Raw genomic sequence first — 18,276 nt, 5'->3', positions numbered from 1 at the left:
ATGTTATCATATGAAGCATTGAGGAATATTTGTTTACACGTACTTACATTCATTTGAAGTACATATGTATGTGTGTGTGTACATAGCTCGTGCTTACATATTATTCAATCAATATTTACCGATTCGAAATCAGCAAACTTACTTACTTATCAAGAGACACTGAAGTGAACAAAGGAACAATAAAAACTAAGTTATTTTAGGGAAAATTTTAAATGGAAAAATTAGCGACAAAATTTGCTCAGTTACCAAGGGTGCGTCTTTTGTTTTAATTGGAACTTTATGTGCCGGAAGAAACTCAAAATAGAATGTGAACGGCTTGAAATCGTTAACGGGTGTTTAAATGAGCCAAGTGCCAAGTTATTTAAGAAGCAAATGAAAAGCTTATTCGGACGATAACTTAAGTGCGTTTTTTGTGTGTTGGGAATGGTCATTATATATGTATGTATGTAGGTATGTATACTATGTAGGTGCATATGTATGGTGCATTTTTAATAATACATTGCACATTTAATACATGCACATATATTGTATATGTATGCATATGCGAGCGACATACATACATAAAAGAGCGAATTCCAAATAAAACTCAAACCCGATGCACTTAAAGGGATACCTGTAAAATTTCGAAAAAAAAAAATTTTTTTTTCATAAAATGTTTATATAATCCTTTAAGAATATGTCAAAAAAATTTTAAAACGTAAATTTAAGTATTTCTTATATTACAGATCGTCAACCGTGACGACTCTATTCTTTGCGTACAAGCACTGTGAGAGGTATAGTTCCGTTGTATTCAAACTGTAGACGCGTTTTTATTAAAACTATATTTTTCGAATTGGACACGATAACGCGAAAAGTTATTGACCGATCTCCCTGAAATTTTGCACACATCTTTTTTATGATATTACTTTCTATGTGAACTTACAATTCGACAATTTTTCGAAAAAATAATTTTTTCGAAGCAAAAATAGTAGGAAAATTCGCCTCAAAATTAATATTTGTTTTTTTGAAGCATTTTATTCCGCGAAATTTTTTTTCCATTTTTTTAATTCATATAGAAATTATGGCTTTAATAAAAAAAAAATTTGGTTTTTTATATTCAGGTCACTGACGCCGATGCTACAATGCCCGCCGATTGAGAAGCCCCGCTGCGACCTTCCTGTAAGATATGGGTGTACATCCCCCATTTTAAATGATTAAAACAAAAAAAATTATATTATTTTAATGATAAATAAACTGTATGCCAATTTTGAAAAAAATATATTGACTTCTTCATTTTAAATAATTTTAATGAAAATCAGGGAAAATATGGCCGTTCACAGGTATTTGTTCCCTTAAACACAAAATTGTTCGCGCTCTTTCTAAAACTAGCGCCGACAGGATTTGATTGAAATTGATGATTGAAAAATGTTGACCGATTTTATTTTTTAATTTTTTGTGAAAATAAAACTAGCTGATGGATTACCCACCCTTTCATATGTCCGCATATGAAACTACATAATATAGGCTTCCGGTAAATGATTTGAAGCACACAATTCCAATTAGATTGCATTCCAGCGAAATACGTAAACTCTCAATTGCATTAGAATCTATTCTATTTTCCAACTAATCGATTAATCTTCAACGATTATCCATTACGTCTACTTCCCTGTCACGTTTTGAATGGGCAATAAAAAATCTCGAAATAACTTTTTAATTAAGAAAGAAGCATTTTAGTAATTTTAAACTTAGCACAAACGCATCTTAAACGCTTAAGCTTCATAAGCACATACATATACACATTTGAATAGCTGCAAGACAGTTCAATCGATTTGTCATGTTTTATAAATTTCCTAGTATGTAATTTTCATACATAAAATACACTGGTAAGTACTTTTTAAGCGAAAAATTGCAAGTCAACTCCATTGAATTGCCACAAAGCAATTAGCGTTGGTCGCAAATCACGAGTTTGATGTGCCTAGCCGAACTTTGTATGTGGGCAAGTATGAATGTAGAAGCGGGTAAATGCAATGATGCAATGGCAACACGACATTCATAGAGACTAATGATGATCGAAAGTGATCGAACGCTGGTGAGTAATTAAACGATCAAAGCAATGATAGATGAAGCAAGTAATTAATGGTAAAATAGTGGAATGCAAGAAAATCAAATAGTGTAGAATTCTAGAATATTCAATAAGCAAATGTGTCTCGGGGGAAAGAAGCAACCGGTCATGGAAGTACTTTCAAACATTTTATGTAATAAGACACAAACAAAATACACTTAGGGTTTTCCACATACATATGTAAATATAAATACTTGTACGTGTGAAAGCAGAGATCTTTACTTCCTGAGTAGAAGAATTTCGTTTGTAAAATAACTCTCATGTGAGGCCATTATTTAAAAAAACAATATTAATAGTTTAATAAAATAACTTTATATGTTATTAGAAAATATTTACATTTTATGTAAAAAAATTCTCAATGGATTATAAAAAAAATTTAATATTTTATATAAAAATGTTCTTAAAATTTTATTTAAAAAAATTTTCTCAATAGATAATTAAAAAAAATCTCAATGGATTATTAAAAAAACAAAAAAAAATTGTCAATAGGTTCTTAAAAAAGATTCATAAAAAAAAATGTTCTTAAAATTTTATTTAAAAAAATTTTTCAATTGATAATTAAAAATAAAAAAAAATCTCAATAGATAATTAAAAATAAAAAAAAATCTCAATAGATAATTAAAAATATAAAAAAAATGTCAATAGATTATTAAAAAACAAAACATCTCAATATATTATTATATAAAAAAACATTTCTTAATATTTTAATAAAAAGTAAGACTATTCTTTATTAAAAACAAACATTATTAATAGCTTATTAAAAAAATCCCAATAACTTCTACAAAAAAAATTTTCAATAGTTTATTAAAAAAAATTTTCAATATTTTATAAAAAAAATGTAAATAGAATTTTATTTTTAAGAAAAGAAATAATTAAAAATAAAATAATCTCATAGATATTAAAAAAAATTCTCAATAGTTATTTAAAAAACATTTAAATATTTTATAAAAAAAAACATTTCTCAATATTTTAATAAAAGGAATAATCTCAAAATTTTATTAAAACCATTTTGTAAAAACAAAAAAATTCGCAATAATTAAAAAAAAAAAAATCTTGATGTTTTTTTCCATATCTAAAAAATATATCCCCCAAAAATATGTTCCATGAAAAATAATAACGCTACCTAGACGTGCCAAAACGCTTTAATCAGTCACCACACCACGTCAATTGTGTGCGAGCCATATTTTGCGTAGAAAAGTCAGCCTTTTTGAAAATTAAGTAAGATACGAGAAAGCAGGAAAACAACCCAAAAAATATATAAGAGTTCTAGGAATGGGGGAAATTCCTATGTACAGTGGGTATGCACTAACACGGCCCATGAAATTTAAGTAAAGCAATTTATGAAAGCAATAAAGCGACTAAAAGATCGCGTTAATTTTAACTTTATTCCAGATAAAAATCAATTTAGTGCGGAGGAAAATGCACAAAACCGATTGTAAATTGCTAAAAAACAAACTCCAGTTTTCATAAAATGCGTTTGTTATATTAAAGAAAACCGCAAAAGTCAGCAGAGAGAAAAGAAAGACACGAGAAAGCAGAAAGGCATGAAAGTAGAAAAATAACCCGCAAAATATCTAAGAATGAGGAAAGTTTCTAAATATTCTGATGATGATTTTTTGTGTATAAATATTTACAACTTTTTGAATTACAATTTTTTTATCTTTTTTTTTAAATATTATTCATTATTTAAGGAAAATCATATAAATCAAACTTTTAAACTTTACAAAAAATGTATAGAATTAAACAAATATTCATCTAAATGTTGACCTGTAAAATATGAATTTTTAGAAAACTCTCGGGTATGCACTAACACGGCCAATGAAATATTAGTGAAACAATGAAGAGTTTTAAGCAGCTAAAAATCAAGTTGATTTTTAATAATTTTCTTTTTCCAATGAATTGGAAAAACTGGAAATGGAAAAATGCGTAAAACTTTTTTTTTCAAGTCAACACGACTTTTTAACCGCTTAAGCCTCGAATTTTATTATACTAAAATTCAATGAGCTACAAAAAAACAAAAAAAAGACGGGCATACTCGAAATTTTTCTAAAGATTCAGATTAAAAATTTTAACATTTTTACGATTTTTTTTTTTAATTTTTTTCAATTTTGTTCAAAGTTTGAAACTTTGTTGTAGAATCAATGCTATTTTTGTATTTATAATTTTTTAATTTTTAACTATTTTAATTTTAATTTTTTTATCAATTTTTTTAATATTAAATTATTAAAAAAAAAACAATAAATTAGTCAAAAAATCGAGTTTCTATTATTTCCACCATGAGTGTCTTTTTGCCGCAATATAAACCTTCATACATACATAGGTATGTTTATGTATGTACATAAGTGCTCGCGTCGGGAAAAAGTGGTTAACGACCAAATCCAACTTTTCGAGCAAAAATTGTTTAAAAATTTATAACTTTTTGAAATTAGAATTTTGGGCGAATATAGCGCCGTAGCCGAATGGGTTGGTGCCTGATTACCATTCGGAATTCACAAAGAGAACATCGATTCGAATCTCGGTGAAACACCAAAATTAAGAAAAACAGTTCGGAGTCGGCTTGAAACTGTAGGAATTTATGGAACAACATCAAGACGCACACCACAAATAGTAGGAGGAGCTCGGCCAAACACCCAAAAAGGGTGTACGCGCCAATTATATATATATTATATATATGAGAGTGAAACATTTTTTTAAATTTATTTAAATAAAGAACAAGAAACAGTTCGTTTCGGGATGTCGGCAGTGCATTTTTAGGGTCTTAACTATAAGAAAACGTCAAAAATTCAAAATGAATTTTTTGGTCGTTAATCACCTTTTCCCAGACGCATTCACAAACCTGCTCTTGCGGGATTCTAAATCGGTTTTTTCCACCCCTTCATTTATCCATTCTTTCATTCCAATTCTTCTACCTTTTTGCACTGGCTTTTTAAATTCTGAGCAGGCTCGAATGGATTATTTTTATTTCGGCGTTGGTGAGACTATACTTATGAAAACGAAGTCGGATTAACGAGCATATAATGCTGCATATAATGTTGCTTTTGTTGTTGTAGCAGTATAACTATTTTGATTGCCAGTAAAGTTTTTGGAAACGAAGTGCTGAATCCTCCTTAATAAATTTTAAGAGCTATGTACAGTGAACCCTAATCTTCCGTTGGACATCTTTTTTAAAAAATCCGTTGGCCACCCGGGTCTGGCCTTTTTCGCCCTGTTCGAGGATAGAAAATTAAATTTTAGAAAGTTACCTGGAAGCTCAGGTCTTTAGCTTTAAAAGAAATATGTCAAAATCACGTCCAAAGTCGAAAAACTTTGACTAGAAAAGTCTGGGTGCCCAACGGAGGGCTAATAAAACTTTTGTCTTAACTATAGACATTTCGCCTGCTAAGAGGAAATCTTCGTTAGCCGAATACGGATTTTCTTAAAGCTTAGTGCATTGCAGCCATTGAAGGAATTTTTTGGTGTGATATCCAAGATTTTCTGGATCAATGCCATTACAATAAATAAAATCTGAAGTAAAAGCATCTAAATAAGTGATTTTGAGTACTTTTAAAGGCAAACTACACTTGTTGCATAAGAAATATACAAATCAAAGTCTTATTTAACGCTCTACCAAGAATGGAGAATACAACATAACGGTTACTATTGGCAGATGATCTGACAATAATGTTTTGAATACCAATTCAATGGAAATGGAAAAGGACAGTCTTATGCAGCCTCCGAATGGTGATTTTTCTGATTTTTTCTGAAAATATTTTCCTACTTGGATAATTGTCATTGCCTTCCAAGTAGCGCTCATTCGTATAAAAAAGAAAAACCACTTCTTGGCCTATATACCAGTACTACGCCCAAATAAAGACAGTAGACTACGGCGGTCTCTGTTTAGTTGTTGTTGCTTATAGACAATTATAAGTACCTATAAATATGTGCAAGTTAGTAGTTATGTACCTCTTATTGATCTTTCGCTTAGCCACTAAATAATATTCGCACCACTCGATCATATTTTTACTGACTATCTTAAAGACTCATTTGCAACGTTGCCCCCAGATGTACTAAACAACTAATTAACTAATAATTATAATAACTTCCATACATATTAACTCAGTAAACTCTTCCACAAATCGATCAACTGATCGATAGCCAATATCACTAATTGATAAACTATCGACTGGCAATTACAGCAGCAGTGAAATCAACAACTATCATCACAACCACATATTCATGGAATTATAGGTGCGTGAAAGTACAATCAATAATTATAGTTAAAGGTATGTGGTTAAGTTTCATACTCGCATATGCACTTGGCAATACTGATCATGCGCGAGAAGAGCGAGACTCGGAGACGGCTGTAAAAACAGAGTCACAGAACTACAGAGCCACCGGGTCTACAACAGCATAGCGTGCAATGGCACGAATCGGCGATTTAATCAATAATTAAACTGAAAACATATGTGCATGCACATATTAATCAGATACATTCATGGGTCACTTATTCCCGTTAGCTCAGCAGAAAAAATCGGAACTGTTTTGTAGTAAAAGGACTAGTCGCTTGTTCGACTCAAAGTGGAGAATAAATGCTGATTATCGAAATATTACTTGTGGTACTGCTTCTGAATTTCAGTTGAAACTTGTGGATCTCTCGGTGCTTTTTGGCTAAGAATAAATTATGCTGGTTAACAATTATCTCATTTTCTTGTAAACTCGTAGAGCAGCTAGATACAGCTCATTGTTCCATCGCGTAAGATACTCTCCGTCCCCAACATGCAAAGGTTCGAAAATCTTCCGCAGAATCTTTCTCTCGAACACTCCAAGGGACGTCTAACGTCGAAATCATAACTGTCAACAGTGACGTGGGTACAGTTAGGCGACTGCGCCGGCTGTGTTTTTGATGACAGTAGGTACTTCGTTTTGCCTTCGTTCACCGTCAGGCCCATTCGCCTTGCTTCTTTATCCAGTTTCGTAACGGCAGATGATGTCAATATCCATCGGCATACGCCAATTGTACGCTCCTATACAAAATTGGGTTTGAGCGATTAAGCTTTGCGGCTCGCACGATTTGTTCCAGCATCAGGTTAAAGAAGTCATACGACACCGTGTCATCCTGTCTGAAGCTTCGTTTCGAGAGATCCTTCGCAATTCTGACGATGTTGCTGGGCAACATCATTTTGCATAGCCGCATTAGTTTTGCGGGGATACCAATTTCGGACATCGCGGCATATAGGCAACTTCTTTTCGTACTGTCGAATGCAGCTTTAAAATCGAGAAAAAGATGGTATGTGTCGATTCTCCTTTCATGGGTCTTTTCCAAGACTCGACGTATTGTGAATATTTGGACGATTGCAAAAGCTTTCAAAGCAAAAAGCATATTCTAGTGAATAAGAGTTGGTTATAAAATTTTAAAGTTAGTTACTTAAATATTAAAAACTAAGGGGAAAATATGTAATGCATTTCTGAATGATTAGTAGAAAACGATTGAATAAAATGGCCCAATCAATGATTTCGCCATAGAAAAAGTTCGAAGCTGAAAGCATTTGCCGAGATTCAATTCGGACTGATACCATTCCCAAATGGCCTAGTCCCGCGGCAGCTTGTGTAAATTGTGCTCACCAGCCAGGTGATAACAACAATTTATACAAGGGACGCATGAAGTTTATGGTTACAATGACATTGTAAGCGACGATTATGATTGCATCTATGCATTCTACTCTGATCTAATACGATTTATTGTAAAAATAATGGGAAACATGAGTCGGCATTCGATATACTATAAATACAAATACAAGCGAATAATAGTAAGAATTTTGTCACACAGATACATACACCCCCTGGCAACTGATTAGAAAGGTGACCATTTTGACCTGTTTTGACTACTTTTTTTATTTTAAATTTTCTTAATTTGTACAGGGTGGGCCAAATAAGACCTACTATTGTTAAGCACAAATAATTTTTTTTATTTTTTGACATATTTTTTTTTTCTTTTTGTAGGTTATAATTGAATTGTTGGAAATTTATTATGGAGCCCTACAGTACAACACAACGAGTTAAAATTACCGAGTTTTTCTATTCTTGTCAACGATCAATTGTTTTAACACAGCGTAAATATCGGATGAAGCGCATTTCCATTTAAATGGTTATGTCAACAAACAAAACTGTAGATTGTGGGGCTCTGAAAGTCCAAGAGCAACACACCAACATCAGTTGCACCCATCTAAATGTACTGTTTGGTGCGGTGTTATGGCCACTAAAGTTATCGGTCCATATTTCTTCGAAAATGAGGATGAAACACCGGAAGGGATTTCAGGAGCTTCTTACAGAACATTGATTGAAAACTTTTTGCGGCCAATGGCGGAGCAGTATCCTAATTTGTGGTTTCAACAAGATGGAGCAACTGCGCATACTGCTAGGCAGTAGACTTTAGTCATTAGTAGGTCTTATTTGGCCCACCCTGTATAAAAATGTAGTTCAATCTATAACAAATATCATATAAATCAAACTTTCAAAGCAAAATTTGCACAATATTTATAAAAATTCGAGAAATTTTCATCAAAATTGAAAATTTTGAATAAGATTTAAAAAAAAAATGGGTATACAGTTTCGTAGTCCATTAAATTTTAATCTGATAAAGTGCAGGTTTGAAGTAGCTCAGAAATTTCTTTGATTTTTATAATTTTTTTTCGCAGACGGTGTTGCGTATTTTCTCCATATAACAAATGCATGACATTTTGGTTACAATATTACCGACTCACTTATGTACATAGTACAATTGCACATATGTACAATATTTGCATATATGTATCAACTCATTTTAATTGGTTTCATGTGCTCAGTCGGTCGCCGAGTCCCTATGACAAATCAATCAAACCAAAATAAATTACTCAGCAACCGGCAATCATATGACATGTATGTACATACATACATATATGTATGTGTGTATGTACATGCGCATACTATAAAAACTTTCATTGATAATTCATTCGCCAAAGGTTATCGCAAAAATATCTTTTATAATGCGGCAGACGTCATGTCTGCGTAATTGGGCTGACATTTATGCGATAAATCCGCGATACATTTTAAAGTATGTACATATATGCATCACACATACCCACGCAATTGTATATGTATGTATTGAAGCATTCATTATCGGCAGCTTTGTGCTGGCAAACAGATGCAACAGGCACAGTGACACATATTCACCGGCTTCCAATGTCATAAATTAGATGCAAATAAGCATTTACATAATCATGCATGTATGTATGTGTGTGCACAAGTATGTTGTATATTGAGCCACTGAACCAGTTAGACACACCCATATTCACGAAGTTTTGAAATAAAAACATGAAAAATAAAAAAAATAACAACAAAAATTGTGTACCATACACATCCTCTATCAAATACATGTTCTAATTCGAATAGCATGCCAGTTATACAAGGTGATGCAAAATTAATCATCCAATTTTTTTTTATATAACTTTTTTACTAAATAGTTTTTGTTTTGAGTGATAGAAAAATGTATTTCAACATTTACGCTCTTCATTGTTTGCTGTTTGTATACTGCAGTTCTCTGATTCACAAGTGTCAAATATGATTGACGTATGAGGCCATTTGCAAAAATTACAAATCTTCCGATAAGATAGGCTAAATGGCTGCCCACACAAGGGGCCCACTTGAACAAAGAATCAAAATTCGACCATTGTGATACCATAGAGGGGAAAAACAGAAGGGTGGAGAACCAAACAGGTGGAAAAAAGGAAGAAGGGCCTTTTGGATTAGAGCATGACGACCAACAATGGCTAATTAAATTTGTATTAACTACTTCAAGCCACTGATGAAATTCACCAGGTGTGTGTTAATTAAACCTGCAATAAATATCCGCAGATGTAGCAGAAAAGTGAGAGCGCAGGTGTTTGAATCTTTGCCCGAGGAAAGTAGGGCAGTTGAGAGAAAGGTGCTGAGATGATTCCATCTCATCCTCCAGGCAACTTCTGCAGAAAAGACTTGAAGCAATCCCTAGTCTCACTGCATGGGCACCTGACGGACAATGCCCGGTAAGATTACCCATCAAATTCAAGAGCCAACAAATGTTAGCCTTGGAAGTTACCTCGAGTGCCCCCGATCTACCCGTGACCTGAAGGATGTCGCGACTTTGCATGTTTGCGCACAAGCCTAGCACTCGCAGAGTTGACACGAGGTCCAGCTTCTCAGGAGTAGACCACAAGTTCTCAACGGAACCTTCATACCATCATCTCGCCATGAAACCATCTCCAGAGTCGCATGTCTTGCCAGCTCATCAACACAGCAGTTTCCGTTTATGCCGCTGGGACCAAGAACCCAAATTAGCCCAATATCGCAATATTCATGCGCAGTCGAGAGAGAAGTCAGGCATTCCGCGACTAATTTCGAACGTACAGACAACGAGCCCAAGGCCCCCTTGTCGCTTCACTGCCGGAGTAGATATTTAGGTTCTTTACAGTATTAATAGAAGCAAGAAACCTTGCAGCTGCTTCCTTAACTGCGGCTACCTCCGCTTGGTAAACACTACAGTGGAAGTTAAATTTGAGCTTGATGAGGAGCTCTTCGAAGAATACTTCGCCACCAACTCTTCCGTCCAACTTCGAACCGATAGCTGATCTTCCGGTAGGGTGACCAATTTGCGCTGCCTAGTAATTCGTCGTTATGTACCTGGTCCCTGCGAAGTTGCAGGAAACGAGATCGTCGATGAGCTGGTAAGAGGAATTGCATCAGCTTTTCTAATGGGACTAGAACCGAAAATAGTTTGTTCATCTCTAAAACGTTTTTAAGTGAGTTGATATCCACAAAGCAGGTAAGCGGGTACCTTCAAGCGAGTTGGGGTACTTCAGGCGAGCATATCTTTGGTTTTTTTGGTAGGAATGACTTAAAAGGTTTGAGTAGGATTGACATCAGGTAGCTCGTAGGTGATCCCCGCAGTCATAAACGATCTTCGACCGGATGGGTTTTTCTATCGAGAGGGGGGGGTACTTCAGACTAGCATATCTTTGGTTTTTTTGGTAGGAATGACTTAAACAGTTTGAGTAGGATGGACTTCAGGTTGCACGTAGGTGATCCCCACAGTCATTATCGATCTTCGACCGGATGGGTTTTTCTATCGAGAGGGAACGCGAATTAAGTGGGCGACTTAAACACATTTTATGTGAATATCTGGATATAGACAAATATTTTTTAGAACAATATAGCTGATCCAATTACCATTAGGAATGTGCCAGCAAAGGATCTTCATGCCTTAACTAGGCAGCCTCAAATTGCTTAGGGTAATGGGGGTTAGGGTTATGATATTGGTATACAAAATTTCTCTAAGATTGCAATCACCTGATCTAATCTATTTCTATATCTACGCCATTTATCTCTTTGTTCATGCAGGACTAGCATAAGTAAGTTAGTTGCAGATTTTTTAAGTGGGAGTATCGATTTCCCAAAACTGAAATGCTTAGAAGTATGAATTCAGTGACTTAAACCACTTGATTTTCCCGCTGGGAACAAAATAAGTGCGCTGAGTGTGTAAGATTACATTCACCCACCCAAGTCAATGTTAAATTTATATGTAAAAAAAAACTTCAAATGAGCACAAAATACTTAATCCGAAAAACAAGAAATAATATCAGCTTATAGATGGCATGACCACATACATGCACACATACACACATATGAGTGCATACCGTATAGCATTGTCGTTCCTGCTATTGTTTTTTATGATTTATTGCTATTGTTTTTTCACATCTTATTATTTTTGCTGTTATGTCGACTCTCTGTTAATTGCTGGTAATTACCAGAAAGCCGCTTTGTTTTGCATATCCAATGCCGCCACCGCCGCGTGTGATATCGAATCCAATAATAGCTTTAGCATTTCTCAAAGTGTTGTGGGTGTTTTTTGTTTTTTTTTTTTATTACACATTTGTCATATAGGGTGATTCATTCGAAGTAGCCATACTTAATTAGCATTAAGCTGTAAACATAATTTGACTCACTTAAGTAGTCAAACGAAAAAAAAAAAAAAAATACAAAAAATGAAATATAAAAAACAAAACAAAAATAAATAAAATATAAAATAAAATACAAAACAACAAAAAAAGGGTACCTAAATATAAAAAAATTTTACGAAATATAAATAAATATAAAAAAGAAACAAAACTACAACAAAAACCATATAAAAAAAATATAACAAAATATAAAAAACAAGTTAAAAAAAAAAAAATTAAAAAGAAAACAATTTTCAAAAATATTTTCCTGAAATAGCATAAGTATGGCTCGACTCAATAAATCCGTTAGAGGGTGTTTTTGTATTAAAAACAAGGGTTACAAGAATATAGCTTACAACGGAATCCGAGCGAAAACGAGTAAAAGAAGAGGACGTAATAGGTAAAGTAAAACCACAATTCTATTCTTCGCGTTATTTTGTAGCAACGTCCCATAGACCTTAGCAATACAAGGAAAACTAATTGGGCTCTCAAGATCTTCAAGACTAATCGTAATTCTTAGCAGTTCAGTAGATTATATCTGTAGACAGTCCTAGGAACAAATAATACAATTCTATCAGTCTTGAAATCCCAGGATGAATCTCTCTTGCCAACAACTCCTACTTCCAACTCAGTAGGCAATTGAGCAGTAAAGTCCTCTCTCGACGAACAAAACTAACACTCTACAAGGCTCTCATCATGCCCGTCCCTACGTATGGCGCAGAAGCTTGGACGATGACAATATCCGATGAGGCGTCTTTGGGATAAACTTTCTGCAAAATATTTTTGGACCTTTGCACGTTGGCAACGGCGAATATCGCAGACGATGGAACGACGACATAGACATAGTGCAGCGAATAAAGATCTAGCGGGTACGTTGGTTGGGTCATGTCGTCCGCTCCGGCTCTGAACGTATTCGATGCGGTACCAGCTAGTGGTAGCTGAGGAAGAGGAATACCTTCTTTGCGTTGGAAAGATCAGGTGGAGAAGGACTTGAATTCACTTGGTGTGTCCAACTGGCGCCGGTTACCACGAGAAATAAAAATCGCGTAAGCGGTTACTGTACCAGATATTTTAACCAGTTTTGACGGTGCACTAGACAGGGCTGGTTTACTGGCTGTTGGTTGAGAAAACCCCGGGACATTCCGGTAACGTAGAACCGACTGCCATGGGAATGACAATAACCACCTTTTCACATGCCTCTTCAAACAGACCCACCTAACACCCCTTTTCCTTTGTACCTAATCTGGCGAAACAGCACATTTCTTGGGCTTACCGTAGGATGAGTTAAAGGAAGACGACCGGCAAATTTTCATAAAAATTTCAAACTTTTGTTTCAATTTTTTTTTTTTAATTTAGGTAGGTAGTTTTATGGCCCGTTGTAAGTTTGAATTAATTCTCGTTGCTTTTTGACAATTTTTTTTTTTGATATTTTTTACTCTGGTAAGTTTCTCTTTCGTCCATTCATTACAAATTCATACATAATCAATAGATTTAATCCGGTAATATTTTTACACAGAGTAAACATCTAATTTAAAAAAACGAAAAAAAATATTAATAACAAAATTTAATTAGAGGTTATGGGTACCAAGCAAACTTTGAAATGAAGAATGAACAGCAGCCACCTAACTCTGAAAGCGAAAAATGTAAATATTAGTACGGCTCAATAAAGTATTAGGGTGAGGCTACCACGCAATTTATAGTTGAGTGCTCTTTATTAAAAATTTTGTTTTTTTAATAAGGCTATTTTTTTTTAATTCAAAATGTATTGGAATTGGTTTAAATAGATAATACAAAGTAAGAAAATCTACTTTTTGAAACTGCATTAGGCGGAAGTTAGTATCGAAAGAAGGAAGCCATGGCTTTGGGAATGTCTTATATTAACGCCGATGAGCACTCAACTGTAATAAACTAGACAATTCTGGGTAAAATATACATACATGAAGCGATGTATAGATTCGGCTGTTGCAGTAGATGAACCAACTGTTTATCCAGTCGAATTTTGGAGTTTCGATAATAAAAACCCCTCGGTTGTACAATAAATAGCGCACGATTTTAAGCTAAAAACCTGCAAAACAATATTTTCAAACAAACTATTGTGACTGATTGCCGCAAAGGAGAATCTATTATGATTCTCCGAATTCCAGTTATCCCAACAAATTACCAACGCAAATTCAAGTACCCTTAAAATTCAAGTTCCAGTCAGTTCAAATTCAAGTGACTTCAATTTGCGATAAGTTTTGTGTTTTTCAATGCCAATTAAATAATAAAGTACGAGAGCAGGCGAAAACAGCAGGTATTGATCTGCTTACCGGCTGCTTTGCCCACGTACGTTGGCAGTTTTCAAGTAAGTAGCTCAAAGGATTTATATGTTTGCGCTACCGATAACTATTGGAAGTAAAAATATTGTTTGCATTGAGAAGCACTTCAATAAATGTGTGTATCTACTTTAAAATAGAAAAAAATAAAAATTCAACTAAAAACAGAAATTATTTGCCTTTCCGTTTTAAAAAGTGTTCTATTTAACATATTGCATTTTATCCGCAAGCGAACAAGGCGGCACGTGTTGCAAAATGTACTTCTTTTTCTAATAAAAATTAAAACTAAAATCGATTGATTTTAAAATGGCACTTATTTTCGTAGACTCTTCAAGGCATTGTTGTTTTCTTCTTTTGTTTGTTATTTAAATTAATCGATTTTTAAATTATATCTACTATTCTGCGGCGCGAAATTTGCATACAGCACAATTCACATTGCAACAGCTCAATTTACTGTGTTACTAATAAAATGCAAAATGTTTTTTATTGCATTATCAATTACCCTTAAAACGAAAACTACATGCATACATATATATGTATGTGTGTAGCTGGCTTTGTAAATATTAAAAACTTATAGGGCTGTAACTCAGCCACGCGTGGAATCTAACTTGATTGCCACTTAAGTAAATGACAGCAGATACGCCTTCTCCGTCAGCCATCCACAAACAAACACAGCTAGTACTTAGGTCAAGCAGAAATCCATGCTTGTATGCAGCTAACCTTACTCTACTATAGCTTAGAGGGTGGAGCAGTCACCCAATTATAATGTAAATTCCAGCACACACACGCAGGCAAAAGCGCATCAGCGCATTGAGCATATTTCAATATTTCACAATAGTTTGTTTGAAATACAGCTAAGAAAGCGGGAGTAGAGTTGAGGGCGCGCTCACTGAGCGCAGCGATACCGCAATACATTCCCCTTTCAGTTTAAAACAGAAACACAACAATGTTGTCTCCATCTCAATCGTGTTTGCCATATTAATTGCTGCCCCTCCAATAGTCGCGCACTTAAATCTTCCACTGCCTGTTTGTTTCAATTACAAATTCAATTCGTTTGTTATTATTACAATTAATTAAGGCAAATGTATGTATAAGTATAAGTGAATAAATAAATATTTGCGGGCATACATACATACATAAGTTTGAGCAAGTGTGTATATCTACTACATAATAAATAAATTTTTCCATCGGCTAAAGTAGTCATAAAAAAGTGGTCCATTAGCACATTTTTAAATATCCCTGTTTTTAGACACAAAATTTTACTAGTATAGCTTATATACATATACATATATTGAAAGGTAAAGAGTTGTGAAAGGCTGACAGAGGCTTGCAGTTGGCTTGTGGACTCATGAAATCTGTAGCTAAGGTATATAGCCACATTTTGTAGCCACAGAGAATTAGTTTCAGTGTCGATGCTGGTTACCAAAACTAATGTTAATTGCAGCCTTAAAATCCAGCAGAAATGATTGACCAACAAATGCTGCCTTGGACTAAGTAGCGAATTGAGTAGTAAGTTTGCCCCTCAATAAATAAAAATCACACTCAACAAGTCTCTCATTATGCCCATGGTGAGCAAGTTAGACGACGACGGTCCCACGGCAGTCGGTTTGCGGGCCTTTGCGCGATGAAGACGGCGAATATCGCAAACGATAAACTAATATGAACTGCATTAACTTAACGGCGATGGAACAAATGCTCCAGCTATGAAAGTATCATAGTTCATGCGGTTCCTACTGATGGTAAAAGATGAAGCGAAAGGCCTCTTTTGTATTTGAAAGACCAAGTGGAGCACTTCATGTGTCCAACTTAAACTCGGCCAAAGAACCACCTATCGATCTTGCGTTAACGGAACGACACGGATTAAAACCGGCCAAGGAATTTCACTCCTGCGGCATTCCCCTTTTACGGAAATGTTTATGCTGTTACAACAACAACATGCAGAGAACATAGTGAAAAGGTTTTTAGAGGTGTACTACCTTTATTTCGGCTCTGAGCGAATTTGACAGATATGTCGACGTTATTCGTTTTGTGTTTCACAAAATTTAGCTTAAGCTTAGAGGGAGAATCCAAAGTTCCCCTCAAAAATTCCTAACGAGCAAACCTAGTATCCATCATCCTTAGCAGAGAACAATATGGTGGTGAACTGTGGTGATGCCGATTTTTGTCAAGGTTGATAGATTACTAAGTTTACTATTTAGCTATAGTGAAAAAGTAAATTGTGAGGGGAACTTTGCGGTTTCGGCAGCCGTATTCTGCACGATCAATTCACACATTCATCCAATAAGTCGTTGTGCAGATGGTAATGAAGTATCATTGGTTGATTTCTTTTGTATATCACCTACACAATCTCAGTTTTTTCGTAAATACACCTCAGCTGATTCTGAGCGTACCTCATTCATCTTTTCTCAATGGATTTTTGTGAGCATTGCGATGAAGTCGCAATAAGTAGCAGTGATTCAAAATGAATATTTAAATTATAAAAATACATAAATCAATTATATACATACGAAATAAAAAATTAATTTAATTTAATTTTTTATTAAAAAAAATTATTAATTTAATTTTTTATTAAAAAAAAAAATTCGCCAACTTTCACTACATTACTTTTGCACCTATTTTAACTAAAAAATTTGTTTGCTCACTGAATTGGTATCGTTTTCAGGGTACAAAAATCCCACTCGTTTCACTAGCGACCACAAATTCTACAGTACAAATTATAGAATTTAACTGGATTGAATTGGTTTATTTAAAATTTTTAGCTTTTTACTCAATATTTATATGTTTCGATGAATGTTTTTTTACCTTGTAGAATTCCGAGAATTTCATTTATTCCCATAGTACTAACAAAATTGCGCATATAATTTTTTCAAATACTTCTTTGGTAATTTTTTCCTCGTCTACCCCAAAGGTGAGAAGAATGCAGACATCGAAAATATATTTTACGTTATTGAAAAAAAGTGTTTATTATCCATTTATTTATTCCGATCTGTTTAGTAACAATTAACAATATTTATACTTAAAACTTTGATACTCGACATGACATGGATGGAAAGCACCCATGGTGAAAAGTTTTAGAGGTGTACTACCTAGCAGACCGTTATTCGACTCTGAGCGAATTTGACAGATATGCTGACGTCATTCGTTTTGTGTTTCACAAAATTTAGCTTTACCTTAGCTCCTAAGCACTAAGCTAAAGCTAAATTTTGTGAAACCCAAAACGAATGCCATAGAATCCAAAGTTCTCCTCAAACATTTTTTTTCTCACCATACCTAACGAGCAGATGATTGATACCAGTCCTTGGAAAGCACCCAGTGGTCCAATCCCCCATCCCTCAATATTTGCTTTTTACCGTATGAGATCGATTTTCTCTGCAATCTGTTAAAGGAAATGGGATTGGTAGTAATTTATGTAATTAAGGGGTTTGGGTGCGATTGAAATCTTATATTGAGTGATGAAGCATGATTTTTGATTTCTTCAGATTTTGTGGGAACTTTGAGATCACCGTGAATTCGGACATTTGTGATATAGTACGGTGCATTTGCGATCATCTTGAGAGTTTTCGATTGGTATGTTTGGAGTATTTCGATATTTGAATAAGCTACGGTGCCCCAAAGTTGCATGCCATAGGTCCATATTGGGTTTAGCATAGCTGAGTACAGTGGATTTATCATAGCTGAGTACGTATTTTCGAGGGATACATGGGAATTGCGATTTAATGGCCAATAAAGACTTCGGAGTTTGATTCCTAGTGCCTTGTCTTCAGTAAAAATATAGGTTTTCCATGTAAGCTTGCAGTCAAAATGCATTTCGACATATTTTGTCGTATTACAGGTATTTCGCTTAGGTGTAAAGGTAACTTGAACAGATTTTGTC

The sequence above is a fragment of the Anastrepha obliqua genome, chromosome 1, assembly GCF_027943255.1.
Source record: "Anastrepha obliqua isolate idAnaObli1 chromosome 1, idAnaObli1_1.0, whole genome shotgun sequence".
NCBI classification, from domain to species: Eukaryota; Metazoa; Arthropoda; class Insecta; order Diptera; family Tephritidae; genus Anastrepha; species Anastrepha obliqua.
Note: the sequence above shows the minus strand (reverse complement) of the source record.